Source organism: Triturus cristatus, chromosome 3_1, assembly GCF_964204655.1.
Source record: "Triturus cristatus chromosome 3_1, aTriCri1.1, whole genome shotgun sequence".
NCBI lineage: Eukaryota > Metazoa > Chordata > Amphibia > Caudata > Salamandridae > Triturus > Triturus cristatus.
Window position 1 is genome coordinate 898302372 of NC_140583.1, and position 13316 is coordinate 898315687.

Below are 13316 nucleotides of genomic sequence, written 5' to 3' on the forward strand. Positions count from 1 at the left end.
TGCTTCGCGCACCGTGCGCACATTTGTTAATTTCATAGTACATGGCCCATCCCGCATAACGTGGGCACGCGGTGCGCGCGTGACCACCGTGCGTGCACGGCACTAACTGCGTAAAGTGGGCGCGCGGTGCGCAAAGTGCACCGTGTGCTCACTGTGCGCGCACGGTGCGCGAAGCGCAACGTGCGCGCACGGAACGAACTGCGTTAACTGGGCGCACACGCCACAAATGGCGTAAAGTAACTTAGCATTTAAAAAACCGTACAAATTCACTGAAAAAACCATAGGTTTCACACACGTTATAGTTAGGAATTAGCATTTAAAAAACCTTGCAAATTCACTGAAAAAACCATAGGTTTCACACATGTTATAGTTAGCTGTACATTTCACTCGTAAAAAACCAATGAAATTCCCCCGTTATAGTTAGTGCAGGCAACTATAACTCACGCGACCGCAATCTTCTGCAGATGACATATGTGTCTTTATGAAAAAAAAATATTTGTAATATATGTATAGCTAAAATTTAATGGAAGACGACATGGGCAAATAAGTGTCTAAATACAGTATTAGCATCAGCAGAGGATTGCGGTCGCGTGAGTTATAGTTGCCTGCACTAACTATAACGGGGGAATTTCATTGGTTTTTTACGAGTGAAATGTACAGCTAACTATAACATGTGTGAAACCTATGGTTTTTTCAGTGAATTTGTATATATATATATATATATATATATATATATATATATATATATATATATATATATATATATATATATATATATATATATATATATATATATATATATATATATATATGTTCCAAGAAAAGCTCCATTTTACCGGGGGCCCCCGACCCTGCAGGGCGGGCTCCGTAAACAGGAACGGAGAATCCTGTTGCTGCAGGTGACACCAAGAACAAAGTAGAGCCCCACTCCGACTTCTCTTCAAGCCTGACATTTATTTGTCTGCATGACAGCATTAAAACCACTCTTATACCTTACGCGTTTCAGCGTTTGCCGCCTTGTTCACAGGTGAGTGTCATTCAGTCCCAGTGGTCACATGGCCTTACAAACAACTACAGGCCCCATCATGCACCATTGTCCAACTTCATGGTATGGCAAAGTGAAGTAATTTCATTGTGCTGCTTAGCGTTTTTTGCTTGCCAAATACCATGAAAAATAATGTCATAATTTCGTATGCTTAGTAGCGTTTTCATTTAAGGTGCTTGCATGAATTCGTTTCATTAGCAAAGTGCATATTGCTGCTGACATGCTTTTGATACTTGCTTGAATTGCAGTGTTCCCAAGAAAGGCATCTCATCTTAACGATTGCTTCAAATGCGGTCTTTCAAAAGAGAGAAATCTCCTTTCTCGTCTCCCTTTCTCACTCGCGTTTACCCAATAGCCGTGGAAATCCGATGGCAGGTTCGCTCGTAAAGCGGGTCATGCCCCCTCATTTTAATGTTCCAAGAAAAGCTCCATTTTACCGGGGGCCCCCGACCCTGCAGGGCGGGCTCCGTAAACAGGAACGGAGAATCCTGTTGCTGCAGGTAACACCAAGAACAAAGTAGAGCCCCACTCCGACTTCTCTTCAAGCCTGACATTTATTTGTCTGCATGACAGCATTAAAACCACTCTTATACCTTACGCGTTTCAGCGTTTGCCGCCTTGTTCACAGGTGTGTCATTCAGTCCCAGTGGTCACATGGCCTTACAAACAACTACAGGCCCCATCATGCACCATTGTCCAACTTCATGGTATGGCAAAGTGAAGTAATTTCATTGTGCTGCTTAGCGTTTTTTGCTTGCCAAATACCATGAAAAATAATGTCATAATTTTGTATGCTTAGTAGCGTTTTCATTTAAGGTGCTTGCATGAATTTGTTTCATTAGCAAAGTGCATATTGCTGCTGACATGCTCTTGATACTTGCTTGAATTGCAGTGTTCCCAAGAAAGGCATCTCATCTTAACGATTGCTTCAAATGCGGTCTTTCAAAAGAGAGAAATCTCCTTTCTCGTCTCCCTTTCTCACTCGCGTTTACCCAATAGCCATGGAAATCTGATGGCAGGTACGCTCGTAAAGCGGGTCATGCCCCCTCATTTTAATGTTCCAAGAAAAGCTCCATTTTACCGGGGGCCCCCGACCAAGCAGGGCGGGCTCCGTAAACAGGAACGGAGAATCCTGTTGCTGCAGGTAACACCAAGAACAAAGTAGAGCCCCACTCCGACTTCTCTTCAAGCCTGACATTTATTTGTCTGCATGACAGCATTAAAACCACTCTTATACCTTACGCGTTTCAGCGTTTGCCGCCTTGTTCACAGGTGAGTGTCATTCAGTCCCAGTGGTCACATGGCCTTACAAACAACTACAGGCCCCATCATGCACCATTGTCCAACTTCATGGTATGGCAAAGTGAAGTGATTTCATTGTGCTGCTTAGCGTTTTTTGCTTGCCAAATACTATGAAAAATAATGTCATAATTTCGTATGCTTAGTAGCGTTTTCATTTAAGGTGCTTGCATGAATTGGTTTCATTAGCAAAGTGCATATTGCTGCTGACATGCTCTTGATAATTGCTTGAATTGCAGTGTTCCCAAGAAAGGCATCTCATCTTAACGATTGCTTCAAATGCGGTCTTTCAAAAGAGAGAAATCTCCTTTCTCGTCTCCCTTTCACACTCGCGTTTACCCAATAGCCGTGGAAATCCGATAGCAGGTACGCTCGTAAAGCGGGTCATGCCCCCTCATTTTAATGTTCCAAGAAAAGCTCCATTTTACCGGGGGCCCCCGACCCTGCAGGGCGGGCTCTGTAAACAGGAACGGAGAATCCTGTTGCTGCAGGTAACACCAAGAACAAAGTAGAGCCCCACTCCGACTTCTCTTCAAGCCTGACATTTATTTGTCTGCATGACAGCATTAAAACCACTCTTATACCTTACGCGTTTCAGCGTTTGCCGCCTTGTTCACAGGTGAGTGTCATTCAGTCCCAGTGGTCACATGGCCTTACAAACAACTACAGGCCCCATCATGCACCATTGTCCAACTTCATGGTATGGTAAAGTGAAGTAATTTCATTGTGCTGCTTAGCGTTTTTTGCTTGCCAAATACCATGAAAAATAATGTCATAATTTCGTATGCTTAGTAGCGTTTTCATTTAAGGTGCTTGCATGAATTCGTTTCATTAGCAAGTGCATATTGCTGCTGACATGCTCTTGATACTTGCTTGAATTGCAGTGTTCCCAAGAAAGGCATCTCATCTTAACGATTGCTTCAAATGCGGTCTTTCAAAAGAGAGAAATCTCCTTTCTCGTCTCCCTTTCTCACTCGCGTTTACCCAATAGCCGTGGAAATCCGATGGCAGGTACGCTCGTAAAGCGGGTCATGCCCCCTCATTTTAATGTTCCAAGAAAAGCTCCATTTTACCGGGGGCCCCCGACCCTGCAGGGCGGGCTCCGTAAACAGGAACGGAGAATCCTGTTGCTGCAGGTAACACCAAGAACAAAGTAGAGCCCCACTCCGACTTCTCTTCAAGCCTGACATTTATTTGTCTGCATGACAGCATTAAAACCACTCTTATACCTTACGCGTTTCAGCGTTTGCCGCCTTGTTCACAGGTGTGTCATTCAGTCCCAGTGGTCACATGGCCTTACAAACAACTACAGGCCCCATCATGCACCATTGTCCAACTTCATGGTATGGCAAAGTGAAGTAATTTCATTGTGCTGCTTAGCGTTTTTTGCTTGCCAAATACCATGAAAAATAATGTCATAATTTCGTATGCTTAGTAGCGTTTTCATTTAAGGTGCTTGCATGAATTTGTTTCATTAGCAAAGTGCATATTGCTGCTGACATGCTCTTGATACTTGCTTGAATTGCAGTGTTCCCAAGAAAGGCATCTCATCTTAACGATTGCTTCAAATGCGGTCTTTCAAAAGAGAGAAATCTCCTTTCTCGTCTCCCTTTCTCACTCGCGTTTACCCAATAGCCATGGAAATCCGATGGCAGGTACGCTCGTAAAGCGGGTCATGCCCCCTCATTTTAATGTTCCAAGAAAAGCTCCATTTTACCAGGGGCCCCCGACCAAGCAGGGCGGGCTCCGTAAACAGGAACGGAGAATCCTGTTGCTGCAGGTAACACCAAGAACAAAGTAGAGCCCCACTCCGACTTCTCTTCAAGCCTGACATTTATTTGTCTGCATGACAGCATTAAAACCACTCTTATACCTTACGCGTTTCAGCGTTTGCCGCCTTGTTCACAGGTGAGTGTCATTCAGTCCCAGTGGTCACATGGCCTTACAAACAACTACAGGCCCCATCATGCACCATTGTCCAACTTCATGGTATGGCAAAGTGAAGTAATTTCATTGTGCTGCTTAGCGTTTTTTGCTTGCCAAATACCATGAAAAATAATGTCATAATTTCGTATGCTTAGTAGCGTTTTCATTTAAGGTGCTTGCATGAATTTGTTTCATTAGCAAAGTGCATATTGCTGCTGACATGCTCTTGATACTTGCTTGAATTGCAGTGTTCCCAAGAAAGGCATCTCATCTTAACGATTGCTTCAAATGCGGTCTTTCAAAAGAGAGAAATCTCCTTTCTCGTCTCCCTTTCTCACTCGCGTTTACCCAATAGCCGTGGAAATCCGATGGCAGGTACGCTCGTAAAGCGGGTCATGCCCCCTCATTTTAATGTTCCAAGAAAAGCTCCATTTTACCGGGGGCCCCCGACCCTGCAGGGCGGGCTCCGTAAACAGGAACGGAGAATCCTGTTGCTGCAGGTAACACCAAGAACAAAGTAGAGCCCCACTCCGACTTCTCTTCAAGCCTGACATTTATTTGTCTGCATGACAGCATTAAAACCACTCTTATACCTTACGCGTTTCAGCGTTTGCCGCCTTGTTCACAGGTGAGTGTCATTCAGTCCCAGTGGTCACATGGCCTTACAAACAACTACAGGCCCCATCATGCACCATTGTCCAACTTCATGGTATGGCAAAGTGAAGTAATTTCATTGTGCTGCTTAGCGTTTTTTGCTTGCTAAATACCATGAAAAATAATGTCATAATTTCGTATGCTTAGTAGCGTTTTCATTTAAGGTGCTTGCATGAATTCGTTTCATTAGCAAAGTGCATATTGCTGCTGACATGCTCTTGATACTTGCTTGAATTGCAGTGTTCCCAAGAAAGGCATCTCATCTTAACGATTGCTTCAAATGCGGTCTTTCAAAAGAGAGAAATCTCCTTTCTCGTCTCCCTTTCTCACTCGCGTTTACCCAATAGCCGTGGAAATCCGATAGCAGGTACGCTCGTAAAGCGGGTCATGCCCCCTCATATTAATGTTCCAAGAAAAGCTCCATTTTACCGGGGGCCCCCGACCCTGCAGGGCGGGCTCCGTAAACATATATATATATATATATCAAGTTTCACATTTGCCAAAAGCATAAAGCGCACTCCCATCAGGAAAATAACTTGCAGCAAACCAGATTCAGCGTGTTCCATGCTTTAATAAGTAGCCCAACGCGTTTCAGATATTGTGTATCCTTGATCACGGGCAAGCGACACTGAAAGAAATACAAGCGTGACTTAGGGGCTATCCATAAATACCTACAAAATAATTCATTAAGCTCAGGTGAGTGCATGCTTATCCATAGTGCTTGTTGGGATATATAGTACAATACTACTTTCATCACATTTACTTGTGTCGCTCAATTCAAAGTTCATATTAGCGTTACCATGATAAGTTCCATAGTCTCCATGCTGTACTGATAAGCCAAATACTGCATCCCAATGTTCTGTCAGGCTTCCCCAGTGAGAAGCCTCAGACCCGCCATTCCAGCAAGGCGGTGGTGCGCTTTCACGGCTGGACACGCCGTGCATATATCAAGTTTCACATTTGCCGAAAGCATAAAGCGCACTCCCATCAGGAAAATAACTTGCAGCAAACCAGATTCAGCGTGTTCCATGCTTTAATAAGTGGCCCAACGCGTTTCAGATATTGTGTATCCTTGATCACGGGCAAGCGGCACTGAAAGAAATACAAGCGTCACTTAGGGGCTATCCATAAATACCCACAAAATAATTCATTAAGCTCAGGTGAGTGCATGCTTATCCATAGTGCATGTTGGGATATATAGTACAATACTGCTCTAATCACATTTACTTGTGTCGCTCAATTCAAAGTTCATATTAGCGTTACCATGATAAGTTCCATAGACTCCACGCTGTACTGATAAGCCAAATACCGCATCCCAATGTTCTGCCAGGCTTCCCCAGTGAGAAGCCTCAGACCCGCCATTCCAGCAAGGCGGTGGTGCGCTTTCACGGCTGGACACGCCGTGCATATATCAAGTTTCACATTTGCCCAAAGCATAAAGCGCACTCCCATCAGGAAAATAACTTGCAGCAAACCAGATTCAGCGTGTTCCATGCTTTAATAAGTAGCCCAACGCGTTTCAGATATTGTGTATCCTTGATCACGGGCAAGCAGCACTGAAAGAAATACAAGCGTGACTTAGGGGCTATCCATAAATACCCACAAAATAATTCATTAAGCTCAGTTGAGTGCATGCTTATCCATAGTGCATGTTGGGATATATAGTACAATACTGCTTTCATCACATTTACTTGTGTCGCTCAATTCAAAGTTCATATTAGCTTTACCATGATAAGTTCCATAGTCTCCACGCTGTACTGATGAGCCAAATACCGCATCCCAATGTTCTGCCAGGCTTCCCCAGTGAGAAGCCTCAGACCCGCCATTCCAGCAAGGCGGTGGTGCGCTTTCACGGCTGGACACGCCGTGCATATATCAAGTTTCACATTTGCCCAAAGCATAAAGCGCACTCCCATCAGGAAAATAACTTGCAGCAAACCAGATTCAGCGTGTTCCATGCTTTAATAAGTAGCCCAACGCGTTTCAGATATTGTGTATCCTTGATCACGGGCAAGCGGCACTGAAAGAAATACAAGCGTGACTTAGGGGCTATCCATAAATACCCACAAAATAATTCATTAAGCTCAGGTGAGTGCAAGCTTATCCATAGTGCATGTTGGGATATATAGTACAATACTGCTTTCATCACATTTACTTGTGTCGCTCAATTCAAAGTTCATATTAGCGTTACCATGATAAGTTCCATAGTCTCCACGCTGTACTGATAAGCCAAATACCGCATCCCAATGTTCTGCCAGGCTTCCCCAGTGAGAAGCCTCAGACCCGCCATTCCAGCAAGGCGGTGGTGCGCTTTCAAGACTGGACACGCCGTGCATATATCAAGTTTCACATTTGCCCAAAGCATAAAGCGCACTCCCATCACGAATATAACTTGCAGCAAACCAGATTCAGCGTGTTCCATGTTTTAATAAGTAGCCCAACGCGTTTCAGATATTGTGTATCCTTGATCACGGGCAAGCGGCACTGAAAGAAATACAAGCGTGACTTAGGGGCTATCCATAAATACCCACAAAATAATTCATTAAGCTCAGGTGAGTGCAAGCTTATCCATAGTGCATGTTGGGATATATAGTACAATACTGCTTTCATCACATTTACTTGTGTCACTCAATTCAAAGTTCATATTAGCGTTACCATGATAAGTTCCATAGTCTCCACGCTGTACTGATAAGCCAAATACCGCATCCCAATGTTCTGCCAGGCTTCCCCAGTGAGAAGCCTCAGACCCGCCATTCCAGCAAGGCGGTGGTGTGCTTTCACGGCTGGACATGCCGTGCATATATCAAGTTTCACATTTGCACAAAGCATAAAGCGCACTCCCATCAGGAAAATAACTTGCAGCAAACCAGATTCAGTGTGTTCCATGCTTTAATAAGTAGCCCAACGCGTTTCAGATATTGTGTATCCTTGATCATGGGCAAGCGGCACTGAAAGAAATACAAGCGTGACTTAGGGGCTATCCATAAATACCCACAAAATAATTCATTAAGCTCAGGTGAGTGCATGCTTATCCATAGTGCATGTTGGGATATATAGTACAATACTGCTCTAATCACATTTACTTGTGTCGCTCAATTCAAAGTTCATATTAGCGTTACCATGATAAGTTCCATAGTCTCCACGCTGTACTGATAAGCCAAATACCGCATCCCAATGTTCTGCAAGGCTTCCCCAGTGAGAAGCCTCAGACCCGCCATTCCAGCAAGGCGGTGGTGCGCTTTCACGGCTGGACACGCCGTGCATATATCAAGTTTCACATTTGCCCAAAGCATAAAGCGCACTCCCATCAGGAAAATAACTTGCAGCAAACCAGATTCAGCGTGTTCCATGCCTTAATAAGTAGCCCAACGCGTTTCAGATATTGTGTATCCTTGATCACGGGCAAGCGGCACTGAAAGAAATACAAGCGTGACTTAGGGGCTATCCATAAATACCCACAAAATAATTCATTAAGCTCAGTTGAGTGCATGCGTATCCATAGTGCATGTTGGGATATATAGTACAATACTGCTTTCATCACATTTACTTGTGTCGCTCAATTCAAAGTTCATATTAGCTTTACCATGATAAGTTCCATAGTCTCCACGCTGTACTGATAAGCCTAATACCGCATCCCAATGTTCTGCCAGGCTTCCCCAGTGAGAAGCCTCAGACCCGCCATTCCAGCAAGGCGGTGGTGCGCTTTCACGGCTGGACACGCCGTGCATATATCAAGTTTCACATTTGCCCAAAGCATAAAGCGCACTCCCATCAGGAATATAACTTGCAGCAAACCAGATTCAGCGTGTTCCATGCTTTAATAAGTAGCCCAACGCGTTTCAGATATTGTGTATCCTTGATCACGGGCAAGCGGCACTGAAAGAAATACAAGCGTGACTTAGGGGCTATCCATAAATACCCACAAAATAATTCATTAAGCTCAGGTGAGTGCAAGCTTATCCATAGTGCATGTTGGGATATATAGTACAATACTGCTTTCATCACATTTACTTGTGTCGCTCAATTCAAAGTTCATATTAGCGTTACCATGATAAGTTCCATAGTCTCCACGCTGTACTGATAAGCCAAATACCACATCCCAATGTTCTGCCAGGCTTCCCCAGTGAGAAGCCTCAGACCCGCCATTCCAGCAAGGCGGTGGTGTGCTTTCACGGCTGGACATGCCGTGCATATATGAAGTTTCACATTTGCCCAAAGCATAAAGCGCACTCCCATCAGGAAAATAACTTGCAGCAAACCAGATTCAGCGTGTTCCATGCTTTAATAAGTAGCCCAACGCGTTTCAGATATTGTGTATCCTTGATCACGGGCAAGCGGCACTGAAAGAAATACAAGCGTGACTTAGGGGCTATCCATAAATACCCACAAAATAATTCATTAAGCTCAGGTGAGTGCATGCTTATCCATAGTGCATGTTGGGATATATAGTACAATACTGCTCTCATCACATTTACTTGCGTCGCTCAATTCAAAGTTCATATTAGCGTTACCATGATAAGTTCCATAGTCTCCACGCTGTACTGATAAGCCAAATACCGCATCCCAATGTTCTGCCAGGCTTCCCCAGTGAGAAGCCTCAGACCCGCCATTCCAGCAAGGCGGTGGTGCGCTTTCACGGCTGGACACGCCGTGCATATATCAAGTTTCACATTTGCCCAAAGCATAAAGCGCACTCCCATCAGGAAAATAACTTGCAGCAAACCAGATTCAGCGTGTTCCATGCTTTAATAAGTAGCCAAACGCGTTTCAGATATTGTGTATCCTTGATCACGGGCAAGCGGCACTGAAAGACCTACAAGCGTGACTTAGGGGCTATCCATAAATACCCACAAAATAATTCATTAAGCTCATTTGAGTGCATGCTTATCCATAGTGCATGTTGGGATATATAGTACAATACTGCTTTCATCACATTTACTTGTGTCGCTCAATTCAAAGTTCATATTAGCTTTACTATGATAAGTTCCATAGTCTCCACGCTGTACTGATAAGCCAAATACCGCATCCCAATGTTCTGCCAGGCTTCCCCAGTGAGAAGCCTCAGACCCTCCATTCCAGCAAGGCGGTGGTGCGCTTTCACGGCTGGACACGCCGTGCATATATCAAGTTTCACATTTGCCCAAAGCATAAAGCGCACTCCCATCAGGAAAATAACTTGCAGCAAACCAGATTCAGCGTGTTCCATGCTTTAATAAGTAGCCCAACGCGTTTCAGATATTGTGTATCCTTGATCACGGGCAAGCGGCACTGAAAGAAATACAAGCGTGACTTAGGGGCTATCCATAAATACCCACAAAATAATTCATTAAGCTCAGTTGAGTGCATGCTTATCCATAGTGCATGTTGGGATATATAGTACAATACTGCTTTCATCACATTTACTTGTGTCGCTCAATTCAAAGTTCATATTAGCTTTACTATGATAAGTTCCATAGTCTCCACACTGTGCTGATAAGCCAAATACCGCATCCCAATGTTCTGCCAGGCTTCCCCAGTGAGAAGCCTCAGACCCGCCATTCCAGCAAGGCGGTGGTGCGCTTTCACGGCTGGACACGCCGTGCATATATCAAGTTTCACATTTGCCCAAAGCATAAAGCGCACTCCCATCAGGAAAATAACTTGCAGCAAACCAGATTCAGCGTGTTCCATGCTTTAATAAGTAGCCCAACGCGTTTCAGAGATTGTGTATCCTTGATCACGGGCAAGCGGCACTGAAAGAAATACAAGCGTGACTTAGGGGCTATCCATAAATACCCACAAAATAATTCATTAAGCTCAGGTGAGTGCAAGCTTATCCATAGTGCATGTTGGGATATATAGTACAATACTGCTTTCATCACATTTACTTGTGTCGCTCAATTCAAAGTTCATATTAGCGTTACCATGATAAGTTCCATAGTCTCCACGCTGTACTGATAAGCCAAATACCGCATCCCAATGTTCTGCCAGGCTTCCCCAGTGAGAAGCCTCAGACCCGCCATTCCAGCAAGGCGGTGGTGCGCTTTCACGGCTGGACACGCCGTGCATATATCAAGTTTCACATTTGCCCAAAGCATAAAGCGCACTCCCATCAGGAAAATAACTTGCAGCAAACCAGATTCAGCGTGTTCCATGCTTTAATAAGTAGCCAAACGCGTTTCAGATATTGTGTATCCTTGATCACGGGCAAGCGGCACTGAAAGACCTACAAGCGTGACTTAGGGGCTATCCATAAATACCCACAAAATAATTCATTAAGCTCAGTTGAGTGCATGCTTATCCATAGTGCATGTTGGGATATATAGTACAATACTGCTTTCATCACATTTACTTGTGTCGCTCAATTCAAAGTTCATATTAGCTTTACTATGATAAGTTCCATAGTCTCCACGCTGTACTGATAAGCCAAATACCGCATCCCAATGTTCTGCCAGGCTTCCCCAGTGAGAAGCCTCAGACCCGCCATTCCAGCAAGGCGGTGGTGCGCTTTCACGGCTGGACACGCCGTGCATATATCAAGTTTCACATTTGCCCAAAGCATAAAGCGCACTCCCATCAGGAAAATAACTTGCAGCAAACCAGATTCAGCGTGTTCCATGCTTTAATAAGTAGCCCAACGCGTTTCAGATATTGTGTATCCTTGATCACGGGCAAGCGGCACTGAAAGAAATACAAGCGTGACTTAGGGGCTATCCATAAATACCCACAAAATAATTCATTAAGCTCAGTTGAGTGCATGCTTATCCATAGTGCATGTTGGGATATATAGTACAATACTGCTTTCATCACATTTACTTGTGTCGCTCAATTCAAAGTTCATATTAGCTTTACTATGATAAGTTCCATAGTCTCCACACTGTGCTGATAAGCCAAATACCGCATCCCAATGTTCTGCCAGGCTTCCCCAGTGAGAAGCCTCAGACCCGCCATTCCAGCAAGGCGGTGGTGCGCTTTCACGGCTGGACACGCCGTGCATATATCAAGTTTCACATTTGCCCAAAGCATAAAGCGCACTCCCATCAGGAAAATAACTTGCAGCAAACCAGATTCAGCGTGTTCCATGCTTTAATAAGTAGCCCAACGCGTTTCAGAGATTGTGTATCCTTGATCACGGGCAAGCGGCACTGAAAGAAATACAAGCGTGACTTAGGGGCTATCCATAAATACCCACAAAATAATTCATTAAGCTCAGGTGAGTGCAAGCTTATCCATAGTGCATGTTGGGATATATAGTACAATACTGCTTTCATCACATTTACTTGTGTCGCTCAATTCAAAGTTCATATTAGCGTTACCATGATAAGTTCCATAGTCTCCACGCTGTACTGATAAGCCAAATACCGCATCCCAATGTTCTGCCAGGCTTCCCCAGTGAGAAGCCTCAGACCCGCCATTCCAGCAAGGCGGTGGTGTGCTTTCACGGCTGGACATGCCGTGCATATATGAAGTTTCACATTTGCCCAAAGCATAAAGCGCACTCCCATCAGGAAAATAACTTGCAGCAAACCAGATTCAGCGTGTTCCATGCTTTAATAAGTAGCCCAACGCGTTTCAGATATTGTGTATCCTTGATCACGGGCAAGCGGCACTGAAAGAAATACAAGCGTGACTTAGGGGTTATCCATAAATACCCACAAAATAATTCATTAAGCTCAGGTGAGTGCATGCTTATCCATAGTGCATGTTGGGATATATAGTACAATACTGCTCTCATCACATTTACTTGCGTCGCTCAATTCAAAGTTCATATTAGCGTTACCATGATAAGTTCCATAGTCTCCACGCTGTACTGATAAGCCAAATACCGCATCCCAATGTTCTGCCAGGCTTCCCCAGTGAGAAGCCTCAGACCCGCCATTCCAGCAAGGCGGTGGTGCGCTTTCACGGCTGGACACGCCGTGCATATATCAAGTTTCACATTTGCCCAAAGCATAAAGCGCACTCCCATCAGGAAGATAACTTGCAGCAAACCAGATTCAGCGTGTTCCATGCTTTAATAAGTGGCCAAACGCGTTTCAGATATTGTGTATCCTTGATAACGGGCAAGCTGCACTGAAAAAAATACAAGCGTGACTTAGGGGCTATCCATAAATACCCACAAAATAATTCATTAAGCTCAGTTGAGTGCATGCTTATCCATAGTGCATGTTGGGATATATAGTACAATACTGCTTTCATCACATTTACTTGTGTCGCTCAATTCAAAGTTCATATTAGCTTTACCATGATAAGTTCCATAGTCTCCACGCTGTACTGATGAGCCAAATACCGCATCCCAATGTTCTGCCAGGCTTCCCCAGTGAGAAGCCTCAGACCCGCCATTCCAGCAAGGCGGTGGTGCGCTTTCACGGCTGGACACGCCGTGCATATATCAAGTTTCACATTTGCCCAA